This window comes from Macadamia integrifolia, chromosome 13, assembly GCF_013358625.1.
Source record: "Macadamia integrifolia cultivar HAES 741 chromosome 13, SCU_Mint_v3, whole genome shotgun sequence".
Taxonomy (NCBI): domain Eukaryota; kingdom Viridiplantae; phylum Streptophyta; class Magnoliopsida; order Proteales; family Proteaceae; genus Macadamia; species Macadamia integrifolia.
In genome coordinates, this window is record NC_056569.1 from 923,746 (window position 1) to 940,193 (window position 16,448).

General features: G+C 37.0%; 1 long non-coding RNA gene and 1 pseudogene across 1 annotated transcript; both read right to left on the reverse strand.

Moving 5' to 3' along the window:
• Positions 1-1,647: 1,647 nt before the first annotated feature.
• Positions 1,648-2,450, reverse strand: LOC122058798. Its single transcript, XR_006133935.1, has 4 exons — positions 2,412-2,450; positions 2,216-2,305; positions 2,009-2,116; positions 1,648-1,904 (listed from the first exon to the last, which is right to left on the reverse strand). It is a non-coding gene; the product is annotated as an uncharacterized LOC122058798 (long non-coding RNA).
• A 1,193-nt stretch (positions 2,451-3,643) lies between these two features.
• LOC122059769 overlaps positions 3,644-16,448 on the reverse strand; it is a 31,379-nt pseudogene continuing 18,574 nt past the window's right edge.

Genomic DNA, 16,448 nt, shown 5'->3' on the forward strand with positions numbered 1-16,448 from the left:
TTTGATAACCACCTCTTTTATAACTACGTACTAATAAAGCAAACTTCCTTGCACCAAAATAATAATAATAATAAATAAATAAATAAATAAATAAAAAGTAAAATAAAGCAAATTTTCAATTGCCCTTCAGCCCTCAAATTATTAAACCAAAAATACCCCTTTCTCTTTTTTTTTTCTGACGATGTGTATCCAGACTTTTGGCTTGGCTAGTTTTACGGGCCCATATTGACCATACAACTGCATGGATCGGATCATATTGGGGTTAAATAAGAACCATTCAACTTTCACTGAAAGCAGACACCCCATGTGAGTGGCCCCAAGGAGGTAAGAAGAGTCAAATTCAAAACCATACGCTTCCTGAGGTGAAGTTCCCTTGCCAACTCGGCTACCCCCTTGAATTAAAAAAAAAATACCCCTCAATTCTGGGCAATTCTCTGAAATCTAGATTTCAAAAGCTTTAGGGGAGTAAGGGAGATATTGATATGGGTATGACTGAAAATGCTAAGTACTCTTTCCCATCTTTGGAGTAACATTGTTATTCAGTTAAACTTATTTTTTCAAATAATTTTTAAAATATTAATAGAAGGAAATGACAAATTGGTTTGAAACTTTGAATCAATTTGCTTTATTGGGTAAAAGGGTCCATTATAGCCAAACTAATTTTAGCTGCATGGAATTGTGACGTGGTAATTCCAGCCATGCATAATTATGCACAGTTTAGATTAATCAATTATCAAATTTTGAAGCCAAATTGAATCTTACACTTCCCTCTTAGTTTATCTATATGTGTGTTTTAACTATTTTTACAATTCCTTATCAAAAAATAAATTTACAATTGTTTGGCATTTAATGGACATTTAAAGCCGTATTTTACCATGTCATCAAATCTAATATGCTTTCTAAGTAGGGAACCTTATTCAATCCTTGACCAAAAAATTTGGGCCCTCAGATGATTTACCAAATGTCAGATATTTAGGCGATGATGAAACTGTTGCCATGATAAGGTAGTTCAGTTAGAACTTAATTTGTGTGGGCTTGATCTCCACATGATTATACAACCTTTGAAAGTTTTAGCCAATTTTGTTTTCCACATAGGGATATCATGTCACAAAAGTTGCTTGACAATTCAACTTTCCCAGACTTGGGAAAATGGAAGGACAGAAACTCTATAATGGTGAGTCATACATTCGAGATGAAACCTGAAATTTAATTTAATTACATGTGGATAATGCAAAGTGGTACTTTTCTCTATGACGTTTTCAATAAATTTGTGATAGGTAGCTAGCCTCACTATAAAAGTATGGAAAGGTCAGGTATTGTACCTAACTTTCCCTTAAGAGTCTCAACTCTATACTCAATCCTACCTGTGACAAAATTCACATTTTTTTCTAGCTACCAAAGCCCCTATGCATTCAAGAAAGGGAGTTGATTGTCCAAAATTATTGATAAAAAAGAGGTAGATAACAACCAAATTATTGACTTTATTTTTACAATTACACCCAATAAAAGCACATTGAACAAAAGGACCAAACTAGGATGTTATACTTTCTAAAACAATACATCAATAAAAAATAAAACATAAAAATTGATATCTTGAAGTGGTATTTAATTAAAAAAGTAATTTACAACACCACCCCTAGAGAATATCACTATTAAAGAGACATCCCTTGTATAATACCAAATTATACTCAGCGTCACCCAAATCCCTTGTCACCCTTGCCTCGATTCATCTGAACTAGGAGGTACTGGCCGAAAGTCAAGCACTCTCCACCGGCCTTCAAAATCCTCGCCCTCGCCCTTTGCGTGAACCTCTGAGCAGCCACCTTCAGTGTCGGGAGTCGGGACCTCATAAACACTAGTATCATCAGTAATTGTTCCCACAAGCACAGCTATATCTCATCATCCTGGAAAAACCGAAGCCAATTACAATTAAGTAAGACAACAAAGAGAAAAATAATAGATCGAAAAAAGGGGAATGGATTTCATTGGTAAAGCATAAGGAACCAACCTTTCCTTCCATGTAGCGAATCAATCTAGAGAGAGACATCGGTGCCTTGTTCACCTTACTCATGAACAGACTCTTCAGTATCACTGCATTAAACTTGCTTCCAGTCCTCTGCACCAGAAAACGATACAGCTGATCATAAAATTGTTCAGATGAGAAACAGAGATCTTCACACAGATAGAGATCAGAAAGGTAAGGGATTGAACTTACCTTGACGAGAATCTTGAGGTAAATATCATTTGATTTTGGGGTGGTACGCTTGGTCTTCTTGCTCTTGCCACCGGCAATTAGATCGATACCCTGCACACAATAGAAATTGACATCCTCATGTAACAATACTAAATCTAGAGAGAGAGAGAGAGAGAGAGGGAGAAGGTTTTTAAGATCAAAACTCAGAAGATGATACCATTGCTGCTTCTGGTTGCCTTTTGGGGATGAAGAACACTGTATCGATTTGGGGATGGGTTTTTTTCGTTTTAGGGTTGGGGACTTATTAGAGGGTATATACTTCACCTTTTGCAATGGCATTTTGGTATTTAAGAAAACATACAGTAGCCGGCATCAGCATATAAGGTATATTCCGTAACAGCCACTAACAGCAGGGGGTCTGGTATAATTTGGTATTATACAGGGGGTATCTCTCTAATAGTGGCGTTCTCTATGGGGTGACACTATAAATTACCCTAATTAAAAAGATATTTTTTTTGGGAAGATCCTTAGCCATATATTATTTAGGTAGGAAGAACATCCCATATGGTTGGTTGGTTACATGAATAGTTCAAGTTGCAACTCTAGGAACTAATTAAGTTTGAGATTTTGCAGTCAAAATGTGTGACCATAGAAGGAAAGCCTTGAGTGGAGAAATTTAATCATAGTAAGAATTTGTAAGAGAAATTTAGGCATTGCAAAGATAAAATAATTGTTATTGGAAATTTTGGTAGTAGATAAATTAAGATATCTCAAATGCAGAAATAGGCAATTTTTGTTTTAGAATCTTTATGCCAATCTTTCTTTTATTGACAAGTTTTAAAAGGTATCTCTAGACCAACACCAAGTTTGCCACATGAAACGGTGAAGTACCATTCTCACCATATGAATATTTAAGAAATGGCCTAGGTTGGCCATATGGCAAATTTTAGATAAAGATTCAAGCAAATACCTTTTCATATATTAGTATATTTACTTGTATATTCAGCCGCCCATTTCTTCTTAAAAAAATAAATTCGCTAAATTTTAAAGTTTTAATCTTTTATTTAGTCAACTCCATTTTGGCTAAGACTTGACATGCGAGCTTGAGACCATGGGGTCTACTTGTCCCTAATACTTCAGCTCTATTCAATGTTCCATATAGTAGATATTTGTGGAGGTCTAAACATATCATCAAACCACTAAAACTTCTCCTAAGGTTTATGGATAGGAATGAAGAAAAATATTTCCTTGTTCCCCCTTGCATCTTCCTTTCTACTCCCATTACTTCAACTGAATGCAATGCTAATTCAAATGATTACACAGAACCTTGATATTTTTTTGCTCTTTCCTCTCCTAGTTTATCACACTCAAAATAGTATTGCAACTCAGTATAATGCAACCTGCTTTCATCTGAATATTCAAAATTCACTTATTTAGTCTTTCAAAAAATTAGGAACTACATCTTTGAGTATACTCCTTAACAAGTTGTGCAAACGCTGAGGACTTCATCTCTAGCAATTTTACTGGGGAATCATATTCCAGTACGAGTCCTGATAAGAAAACAAAATTTGTCAATCTAATTAGACAATCAATAGAAAAAGAATGAGAAGACATATTATCGAACTCCACCAATCCCATTTGATTGTGGTGTTTATTATTACAGGCTACTAACCATTATCGAGGAGAAGGACCATATCAACATCAAGAATTGAAGTTATCCTATGTGCAATTGTGATAATAGTAGACCCTGAAAAGTGTTCCCTAAGCGTTTTCTGAATTAGATAGTCAGTCGCAGTATCCACTGATGCAGTAGCTTCATCTAGTATTAATATTTTACTCCTCTTGAGCAATACCCGCCCTAAACAGGCTAGTTGCCTTTGACCCATGCTCCAATTTTCTCCATTCTCAGTCACTGTGACAACCACCATATAAGAACGGGTTAGCTATTTATTCTTATATTCATTAACATTTTCCCTAATTTACAAAAAAGAAGGTGTTGGGGACTAGGAGGTTGGGTTGTGCTCTAGAAGTTATATATTATATAATAAGAATTTTGAAAGGATTGGATACTTGCATGATAAATTAATGTTAGAAACTTTGGTATAGAGTGAATATGAGAAGAAACCAACCTATAGAATCAAGCTTCTCTTCCTTCTTTCTAACTTCATCACCAAGCTGACATCTATCTAAAGCCTTCAACAATAAAAAAAAAAGTACATGTCAACTTACTACCATATTGATTATTAAGATGACCAAGAATCATTAAAGATGAGCTAAGAGGAAGATAAATTAACAAGCAAGGGGATGGCTAGTGGAAATGGAAAACATGGAAATAAAAATAACGCAATTCTTTGGCCCCAAGGAAGAGGTTATTTCCATATCTCAATGGAAAGCATTTAAAAAAATAATAATAATAAACAAATAAAAGCAAACTGTAAGAAAAAATAAATAAATAAAAGAAAAAGAAAAGAAAAGAGAGCCCATAGAGATACATATCGCTCCTAGTAAGTTACGATATGTTTGTTTTGTGTGTTAATCGTCAATAACAAAGATATGTCCATCCTCTATATTTTTGTCACTAATTGAATATCTAATAAAAAAAAATAACCCACCTCCCAAATCTCTTCATCAGTGTACTCTTCAAGTGGGTCAAGATTACTTCTTATAGTGCCCTCAAACATAGTTGGGTCTTGCGGGATGATACTCAATCTTGACCTCAAGTCATGAAGGCCAATCTTTGTAATGTTCATATCATCTATCAAAATCTGACCAGCTGTAGGTTCAAGCAAGTGAAAAAGAGTTTGCACGAGCGTTGATTTACCACTTCCCGTTCACCCAACAATGCCAATCTTCATCCCTCCAAGGAAAGTGCATGTGATACCCCGCAAGATAAGAGGAAGGTGTGGCGCATACCTGACCTATATTTTTATTAAATAATCAAATTGTGAAGTTTAGTAGACTTCCATAGGAGCAAGGAAAAATGTCCAACAACATAAGGATTCAGAGGGTTTATTTCATGAAAATGAGTAAAAGAATAAAAGGCTTGAGAAAATTAGATTGGGAATTGCCTGTAGATCAACAATATCAACTTTCCCTTGCGATGGCCATTCATGACTTGGCCTATTTGCTTCTACCAATAAAGGAGATTCACTAGGGATACAAGCATATTGTAGTATTCTTTCAACAGATATGATTTTATTCTCAAGACTGCTAAGATCCCATATGACCCCATACATGCTGAATCCAAGCCCATATGTGACTGCTAAGCCCAACACACCTTCAAGAGAGAAAGAAAAACATTATAAATTCAAAATCATGCTTTCATATGAGCAATCAACATGGTTTCCCTAAATGATGATCAAGTTCAACTTTTTACCAGGACTTAGTACTCCCTTCAGCATTGAGATCAAGAAAACCAAAGAGACAACATACGTGAGGGATGTCAACATATCCAAACGGAAGCATAACCACTCCGTTGCCCCAGAGAGATGAAATTTGGGCCGAAAATATCCATCCACCAGCTTGAAGTTTGTGTCCATAAACCTCTCTTCCTGATCAAAGCACCTGATTGTAGTTGAACCTAAACTAGATTCTGAAAAATGTTGTGTAATTGGAGCCTGGCATACTCCGGCCAAGCGTGATAGTTCTCGTGCTGTAGATATGTAGTATTGCTACAAGACATGATTCATAAAAATAAATTAATACAATATAAAATAATGTGTAATCAATGTGTGATTAGTGAGAAAATGATATGGGCTTTTATTAATGCGGATTTCTTATTGTGAGCTGCTTACATCTAAATGGTTGATACTAACATTATTATCATGGATGAAACTATAGGAAAAAATATTATTCTTCTTTATTTGCTTCAGTTATTCTATTTTAACGGTTACTGTTTTCTAATTTTTTTATATGCTTATTAATTATATACTTTTTATTTGTACGTCATTGTACCCTGAAATTTCTATACCCAAAATCTTAGATAAAAAGCTTTCCAAATATGAACATATCTAAAAATTTGTAGAATCCAATTTATTTTTTAACCAAACTTTAACCATATTACTAAATTTCTAATTCAATTAAAGGCCGCTTGTGTCTATCTCAAAACCTTTACCAAATCTAAATTTACTAATGATGGCTTCGACAATATGGTTTTCTTCACTGTCAACACATGAATGCATCGGGTAGAGAAAAAATGCAACATATTGCAACCTAGGCACTTCAATTAGGCAAATAGAAATACTTGTCGCCACATACTTCACATGAGAAAGAAAGAGGGAACAGAAATACTTGTCGCCACATACTTCACATGAGAAAGAAAGAGGGATGTGAAGGAAAGATTGAGAAGAGAAGAAAAGTGGAAAAGATAGAAGAAGATTTTGTATTGAAAATTATCAACTAATTAATAATGCGGCGTCCATTCCCATATGCTCCACCTAGATAGGCTTCTTTTAACTGTAAATATCTACCACATGACAGTTCTATTGGAGTTCAAATTTTGTCCTTATGGATTTTCCAAATCACCACCTGTTAGTTTATTAAATTTGAGTTTTGATTGATTGAAAATTCAGCTTCCGTAACTTTTCGAAAATTTAGTTCAACCATTGCATATTTAAGGGTAGAAGTCCACACGTAATGGACCATATAACAGAGATTAATTGAGTCCAAATATTGACACATGAATAATCCAAACACGAAATAACTATGCCATGGTTGATTTGACGTTTGCTTGTTTGAGTTTGTTGTCTTGCTTCATTGTTATTTATACACTACCTAAATTTACTTATTTGATAATCTATGCGAATATGCAGATGGATGGGTAAAGAGTATCCTTGCATTGACTGGGGCCATCACTATTTCACCCTCAAGTTGACTGATGGGAGGTGGGGGTTTCAAAAGAGCTCTTATTGGAGGACCTTCAATGAACGGCCACTCACTCAAACTGTAGTTTGGATCCATTTACTTGAGTTCCCCATTGAGTAAAACATGTTGCCCTCCTTGCTTTTCTCATTATACAATTCTTTTTCCTATTAAGCCCCTCACCTCCTTTTCTCTTTCGTCCATAAAAAAAAAAAAAAATATATATATATATATATATATATAGAGGACTAGTGTCAATAATTCATCGTGGACAAAAAGACATATTGAGCTAGGATCACTTGCTAATATTTTGTAATAACCTAATTAGACCATACATCTCTCTAGGTATATTCAAGTAATAGGTAGAGCATAAACTGAAATATTTTGGCTAACAAAATAGTTAAAATAAAATATTAAAAAAATAAAAAATAAAAATATGAAGTGAACCGATATTTAAAGAGATAGCTGTCAACGTTTTATTAGAATCAAACGGATTGAATCGATTCTTGACTCAAAACGGTTCTAGAAAAACGCAGACAAAGTTAATATGAATGAGTCGATCATCAAAGAGAAATCTAGACTGAATGTGAACCTAGAGTCTAGGGCAATGGGCAGGATCCGGATGGGATGCCTCCAGATAGATCAAGACAAGCCCTGATTACAGAGTTTCTGCAGCCTTGCACCAGGGTTGCACCGAAATGTGATTGTTGCTGTGTCGCAAAGAAGAGTGCTAATGCAGTGGGAGATGGGTGCCCTAGTCTTGGTGAGCTGGTGATAGGGGTGGTGGCGCTATGGTGGGAAGTAGGAAGTCTTACTCGACGGTGGTGGGAGGAATACTGCCTGATGTGGATTCGCTGCCAAATCCCATCCATGCAGGGTCCTGCATAAAGATTGTTATTGTGGAGTACGCATACGAAGAAAGGCTTACAAACTTTCGCTTTGCGCTGATAGGCAGAGAAAATTTTCGGTTGATTTCAATGAATGATATCAAAAAGGAGGGCAGGTGATCAGATTCCAGAGATGGACCCATCATTTCCATATCCACGCAAAGCATGTCTTGATGAAGCACGTCTGGATTGGTTTCTCAGATATTCTGTTGGAGTATTGGTATGAGCGAATTCTTTTGTCCATCGCTAAGGCCGCAGGTAGACTGGTAGCTCTTGATAGGAGAACAAGGAGTGCTTCAGTGGGGAATTTTGCTCGTGTGCAAGTAGAAGTGGAAATCAATGGGAACAAAATTGACGAAATGCCGGTGGATGAAACCAGGAACAAACGAGGTGTTCTAGGTTAAACAAACCATAGTTTATGAGGATGCCATGAGCAGGAGTATCTAGAAGGTAGGGCACTATGTTCATGAGTGGAAAGAGGAGGAGGTTGAGGCTAATGTGGGAAAGAGCCTAGCGGGAAGTTCCCTGGGGCGATGATTCCTGATGCTGAAGGAGCAGAGAGGAGGCGAACTGGTGGTTCCGACGTGGAGGAGAGGTGGCAGGTGGTGGGGAGGAGAGAGTCCAGAGATGGAAGGTTTCCTTCCCTTGCTGGGAGAGGATTCCCTTCCATATGGGGTCCTTCAAATTTGGAAGTGGGAGTGGATAGAGGAGTTCAGTCATTGCCATTGGGTGAGGGGGAAATATTGAGATTATTCTCCCCTTCAATCAAGGAGCAGATTTGGAATCAAATATTGTGGATTTGGTAGGAAAATACAACGTCATTGAGGAGGAGATGTTGGGGCGCAGGAAAATAATAGCATGGGTACAGGTGTAGGATATGGATCCAGTTCAGATACAGATTTATATGTGCATAGTGGAGCAGCTTTAGAGGGCGATGTGGAGCTGAATTGTGACCAGGAGACTGCAGATCAACTTAGCACAATGGGACGGAATGATGTTGGGTATGGAGGCTGGAAATGCCGTTTCCCATTGTGATGCTCTCAATAATCTTGAGTCTAGACGAGAATATGAGCCCCATGTGATATCTGCGATGATGCCTTCTCAGCTTAGAGGAGGTGCGATCATTATCCAACATGAAGAAGTCATGCTTGTTGATAGATTAGCATGTGAGAAGGAAGCTGAGGTTGGCTTGACGATGCACAGGAAAAAGAAGAAGGGAAAAAACACTGGCAATGCGGAGCAGATTCATGGGAAGTCTGATCTCCTTAAGGAAGTGACTAATGAAAATCCACTTTTGGAATATTAGAGGTATGAAGAAGGCAGCAGCCAAACTGGCCTTGGGTAACATTCTGATGGATAGGAATTCATAAATTTTATGTATCGTGGAGCCTATGGTTGAGGTTAGTGATTTCCCCAAATTATTTTTTAATAAGTTGGGATTTGAGGTGGATTTTTATTCATAATAAAAGAGTGGATAAACTTCCTAACAATTGGATTATTAGGATGAGAAATGTTAGGACACCAGTGATTATGTTTGAATCAGATCATCATGTAACTATTTCTGTTGAGTGGCTACAGAGAACAGTTTTTGTTTAGCGGTGCACGCCAATTGATTTCGGGCAGCAAGAAGAGACCTATGGGAGAATTTGGTGGGCTCGGTTCTAGGCCCTCACTCTCCTTGGTTGGTTGTAGGGGACTTTAATGCCACTGGAGTCTCATGAGATTAGGGAGGGGGGGCTTTTTAACATGGGTTCTGCAGCAGGTTTGGTGCTATGGTGGATGTGTGCTCATTGATATAGCTTCCTTTGTAGGGTAGGAAGTTCACATTGTCCAATAATAAGAGAAGGGGTAATGTCCTTGCAATGCTGGACCGAAGCTTCTGCAATGATACATGGGTCAATTTTTTCCATGAAGGGTCTCAATAGGTACTCTAAAGGGTCACGTCTGATCATGCCACTCTTTTTATTAATTCTGAGCCTTCGGTGAAACTGAAAAAATGTCCTTTTAGATTTCAAAGATATTGGGTGGAGCATATATATATATATATATATATATATATTTTATGTAGGCGGTTAGCTCTTCTTGGAAGAATTGAATTGCAGGCAATAATATTTTTGTATTAGTTCAAAAGCTTAAAGGTGTTTTAAGACTTTGGTCGCCGAGTGCTTACCCAAATATTAATATGGAGCTTGAGGAGGCAAAGAAAGGTATGAATGATATTCAGCAGAGGATTGAAGACCATGGCTTAGATGATGTATTGTTTGCTCAGGAGGTAAATGAGAAAACAAGATATCTAAAATCATTGGAAAACTATGAGAAAATGTGGGCAGAGAAGTCTCGGATTTGAGTGTAACAAGTTTTTTTTTCACTTGTCTGCTAAGATAAGAAGACTAAAAAATAATATTAGAAGCTTGAATAAGGAAGATGAGGTGGTGCTTTTTGATGGAGGAGATCTGGAAGAGTACGTTGTGTGTTTCTACTTTCTACAAAAAAAAATTCATAAAGGGGTGCCTCAGATTGATCACTTGGTTTTGCGTAATTGTATCCCTACAGAGTTGGTGTAGGTGGATAGGAGAAGGCTGAACAGCATGCCAACGGATACGGAGACAAAAATGCGGTTTGAGAGCTTGATCTTGCAAGTTCACCAGGTTCAGACGGGTTTCCTAGTCAGTTCTATAAACACTGCTGGGATGTGATTTCAATTTATGTATGTAATGTTGTTAGAAGATTTTTTTAGCATTGGTCATATGCCTCATGGGGTCAATAATAAATTTTTTATATGCTTATTCCAAAAGTTGATGGGGAAGCCTGTTTGGATAAGTTTAGATTGTTTGGTATGGGGAGTTTTTTCTATAAGATTATCTCGAACGTGTTAGCTCTTTGGCTGGCTATTTTTCTCCCAAGATTAATTTCTTATGAACAAGGGGCATTTCAAAAGGGGAAAATAATTCACATGAATATTAGCTTTGCTTTAGAGATTGCCAATATGATGTTAGCTGCTACCACGGGAGGATGTATGAGAATAAAAATTGATATAAAGAAGGCATATGATACTATTTATTGGATTTTTATGTTCTATATGATGAGGAAGATGCTGTTTTGAGAAATCTGGATTGGGTGGATTAACCAATTTTCTAATTCTACCAAGATTTCGTGCTGCTTAATGGTGGAGTGGGCTATTTTGGTGTGGAGAGGGGGCTTAGAAAAGGAGAACCTATCTCTCTAATGCTATTTATCCTCGGAAAGGAGGTTTTCAGTAGGGGCTAAATGACCTACTGAAGAATAAGAAGATTAAAGCATTACAAGGACCTTGTGGAATTTCTTCTCCTAGGCATATCCTTTTCACGGATGATATCTTCATCTTCACCAATGCATCAATAAGGTATGTGCAGAATTTAAAATCCTTTCTGGCCATGTATGAAGAATTTTTTGGGCAATGTACTAGTCTTGAAAAAAGTAAGCTTTTAATGGGAAATAATCTTGTATCAAGGAAGTAAGTAATCGTTTCGGAGCTGGATATTCTCACCTGTCATTTACCAACCAGATATTTAGGAGTTGAGATTTTTAAGGGTAAGGTCATGAAGGACACAATTTTCCCTATTATGGACAAAGTGAAGGCTAGACTTACAGGTGGTAAGGTAAGCTTCTTTCTACGACGGGAAGAGTGGAGCTAGTGTTAGCAGTTATAGCAGGGATGCCTATGCACATCTTTTTAGTGTATTGGTGGCCCTCGTTGCTTCTCTTGATTATGGAAAAATAGATGAGGAATTTCATTTGGACAAGGGATGTGGATGCGACTAAAGCAATTACTGTGGGGTGGATCAGTGTTGCAAGCCTAAGTCGGAGGGTGGGCTAGGTCTGCACAAGCTCAGAGAGGTCAATGAAGCAATGCTTTGTAAGGCTGTTTAGAAGATTTTGAATATGATGACTCCACTGCTTACCAGTTTTTGAGAGCTAGATTTATTAAAGAAGATGGGTCTTATAGAAAGGGATATAAAGTATCATCTATTTGGCCTGGTATTAGGAAAATGTAGAAGTTTGTTTCCTCTCAAGAAAGATGGATCATTGGGAATGGTTGCAAAATTAATTTTCGGAAGGATAGGTGGATGGGTTCAAATTCTATAGCAGAGATGATGCATCTGGATTATGCTCAAGAAGATCAATTCAATGGAGAAGTGTCCAGCTTCATAGGGAATATTTGTCTAGAATTTACCCTAAATCCAATCGTCCCTGCTGCAGGAATTTTTGAGAAATTAAAGATATTCCCCTTCCTAGCTATGAGTGTGGAGACTTATACATTTGAAGGGCCAGCCTGAGAGGAGTTTCAGCATTTACTCAGCATGGGAACAGATCAGGAAGAAAAACCCGGTTATGGTAAGCTTCTGCGCCGTTTGTCTATTCTTGGTTGGAGGCTTGTGCAAGAGAAGTTGCCAACGGATTTGGCGATCATGAGAAGAGGGGTTTGTATGGTGTCCAGATGTGAAATGTATAAATCATCACTTGAGAATATAGGTCACATGTTTAGGTAGTGTCCATTTGCTTTAGAAGTGTGGAAAAGCATCTCTGCTCTGACTATTTTTTAGTTCCCTGGATAGCGCATGACTCTCTGAATAATTTCATGATGCGATGGAAGAGAAAAATGAAGGTGGTGGCTTTAAGAGAAGCATGGGTGATTTCTCTTGTGATCACTGCAGAGCATATTTGGAGAGAGAGAGAAATGCTCGTCGGCATGACAATCGTCAGAGATTGTCGAGGTATGTAGTTGAGATGATCAAGAAGGATATAAGAGAAAGCACTCCATATGTGAAAGGTTTGGTCAGATCTGTGGTTGCTGTTTTGAGTTGTAGAAGGCTGGGATTGAACATTATTAGTGCTGGAATTAAGCCTCCCTTGGAGATATTCTGGTGTAATCCTCCTATAGGATGGGTATAAGTCAATTTTGATGGAAGCTCTCCAGCAAATCCGGGTAGCACTGGGGCAGGTGGGCTCATGCAGGATCACAATGGAAGGTGCCTTACGTCATATAGTGTGTACTTGGAGATTAAAGGTGTTTATGAGGCGGAGGTTGAAGGTCTTATTAAAGCAAAAGAGATGCCTATCCCATTCGTATGGATAGAATCTGATTCAACAGTAGTGGTAACGGTGGTGCAAAAGAAGACGATTCCATGGTTTGCTCTTCAACGATGGATTCATATTAGCTCTTACTTGGAGAATGTTAACTGAAAATTTTCTTATAATTTTAGGGAAACAAATTCGGTAGCTGATTATCTGGCGAAGAAAGCAGCTAAGTCAAAGGATACGTCCTTCAATGCTGCATTCCATAGTTATATTTCAGAGACGATGGCAAGGATGCAGAGGGTAGGCCTTACTATAGATTTCTTTAGTGCGTGACTTGGGTCCTTGCTGATGGCAATGCTGAAGGTGCGGGCCTCTACTCGCTTTGTGGTTTTGTTTTGTAAGTTGTTTTTCGTTCTTTCTTGAATTTTAATTTTAAAAAAATGAGTCAGTCATCCACTTGTGGTACCATATTGAACAAAAATAGTGATATTGCTCCTTCATTGATCAAAAATATTGATTTTTAGGAAGTATAATGATCAGCCTATCATAAGGGTTTCAATCTAGATGAATGATTTGAAAGACCTATTCATTCTACTCTCCACATGACTTGAAACTGATATACCTTTCTATTTTCATCTTATTCTTTAGTTATTGAGAAATAATTATTAATTATAATTAGCTAATTTAATTTTTTTTACCAATTTGTAAAGGTATCTAGTACTTTATTTTTTTAATTATAAATTGATTTTTTTTTTTGCTAAAAGGTCATTTTATTAAAAGAGAACAAAGCAAAACAAAGATAAATACAAAAGGGCAGGCCGATCCCACAAAACCCACTTGCAACCTCCACCTTCGGCATGGCCATCAGCAAAGGGAACAAGCAAAGGGCTTAGCCAAATCGAAAACGGTGCCTGTCCAACGCATCAGAAGCTAACTCATCAACTACATGTCTCGGGAACTCCACTGAGAATTCTGAGGAACAAGATTTAGATGCTTTCCTAGCCAGAAAATCAGCGACAACATTAGCTTCACGAAAACAGTGAGTGATCTTCCATTGCACCAACTCCAAAAAGGAAATAACAGATCTCCATTTCTGCAGGGCAAACCATGGAATCTCCCTTCTCTGAACTGCTGAGACCACGGACGCTGAGTCTGACTCAATCCAAACACCCCTAGCATGATAGTGTCTAGCTAGCTGAATACCCTCCAAGACTGCCTCAAATTCAGCTTCATATATTTGTTTGACTCCCAGAAAAATGCTAAAAGAGTCGATTACCTTGCCTTTATCATCCCGTAAGACACCACCAGCACCTGCATTACCTGGGTTACCAAGCGCACTTCCATCCACATTGATCTTCATCCACGCCCTGGAAGGCTTACACCAGTGAACCTCAAGAGGTGAAGTTAATTATAAATTGATTTATTATTTAGATACTGTAAAAATGAAAAATTATTTATTAACTTTTGTCAATTATTATCTTATTTTTAGTATGACATCCAATCGATAAGGTTACGAACAGGCTAATACGCCAAAATTTATTTTATCCATACATATCAAAAATATTATATATATATATATATATATCAAAATCAACTACACTGCTTTAGATGCACTTCGCATTGATAAAACTGGCCTTGTACCCCAAGGGGGTTGATCCATTGGTGATTTGCAGAGGATAAAGTGCCTTACTTAGGCTCGAACTCCCTTGGTACGAACCTTGTCCTTCCTTGGGGATCCCACCCTCTTCGGAGTGGAAACGGCTTGTGTGGACCCGAAGGTAATATTTCCACTCCAAAGGATGTGAGGACAGCCTCCCTCGCAATTTAAAAATAAAAATTGGTCTTGTTTGGTCATTTTTTGCTCAACCAATTATGATAAGAGAAAGAAAACAACTTTGCATTCATTTAGATGAAAATTTATGATTAGGAAAATTGATTTATTGTGATTACTAATTTATAAATTCAAGAAATTAATAAGGTCTAAGTCACCATCTTCATAACCAAGCATATATGCATCCACCGTCAAACCAATTTTGGTGTTAAGGGAGTAGATTTAAGATCAATTGATAAAGGAAGACATCAACAAACTTGTATTATGGTTTGTTAACCATGGAGAGAATATGGTTGAGCTTAATTTAATCATGAGAAATAGAAGTGACTGTAGAATTACCTGGTACCATATGCATGCTAGAGACATTGGAATAAAAACTATTAACATCTGCCATGAAACCTGTGACATTACTGCAATGGTTCCTAATAATCCCATGATTGAGATTATAAGTTCTTCAATTTGACGTGGAATAGAGGTATCAACTGCACTTTGATCTATGGATGCCTATTTACAAAAATATAATTTATTTATAATTATATTATCTTATATGGTGATCAAAGAAGATCATTTAGATTAAAAGAAAGATATTTACTAACCCGATTTAGAATCCTTCCACTTGGAGTAGAATCAAAAAATGACATAGGAGCACGATAAATGCACAAATGCATTTTGTTGAAGAGCTGATTGGCTGTCTTATATCCAGTAGTTACTGTGAGCATGGTCCTTATAAGTTCAAAAAGAGAGCTTCCAAGGGTCAAAGCAACATAAACAAAGATGACAGTGGATCCTTCAAAATGGGGTCTCATATCCTCTGAAGCAGGAGTAGCCAACACCATCCAATAACTGCTGATTATTCGAAGAAGCTGAGAAAGAATTTCTGCTAGTAATATAAATAGTACAAAAGCCCCTTTATATGTAATGGTAGCATACTTCCAATAGAATGCAAAACTAACTCCACCATTTTCTCTCTTTTCTTCTTGGACAAGTTGCTCTTTTGGCCTAACCAGATCTTCTATTTTGTGATTTTTAGATTCTCTTTCCTTATCATCTTGAATAAGCTCACTATGTAAGATACTACCATCATCTTCCTCATCATTAACTAAATTATCCAAAGTAGTCCCACATTCGATAGAATTAAGTTCTACCAAAGCTTTCTTATGTGGACTCACTAAATCCATAAAATCCGTTCCTGAACTAAGAATTTCTTCATACTTACCTGCTTGAGTAATCTTTCCATCTCTCATAACCTATCAAATAAAAGGAGATAAATGATCATTCTCAAACTAGGTTGGAGGATTTGAAGTCGGAAAAGAAAGATGACATTTTCTCACCAGGATAAGATCAGCAGTAGATAAAAACTCTATTTGATGAGTAACATAAATTACCGTTTTTGAACCCAAAATTCCCAGCAAGCACTCCTATCACAAAAATTTAGATGGTCATATTTAGGCACTTAGAAAGTATTTCGGGTAAGATAAAAGAGCGGAAGAGTTATACATATAATAACATGCATCAGTAAATACTTTGTCTTTGTAAGTCTAGTTTGTTTAGACAACCATGCTTCCATTCTCTTAAATCAATTTCTAAATCAATCATAGTTTTTTTTATGAACAAAATT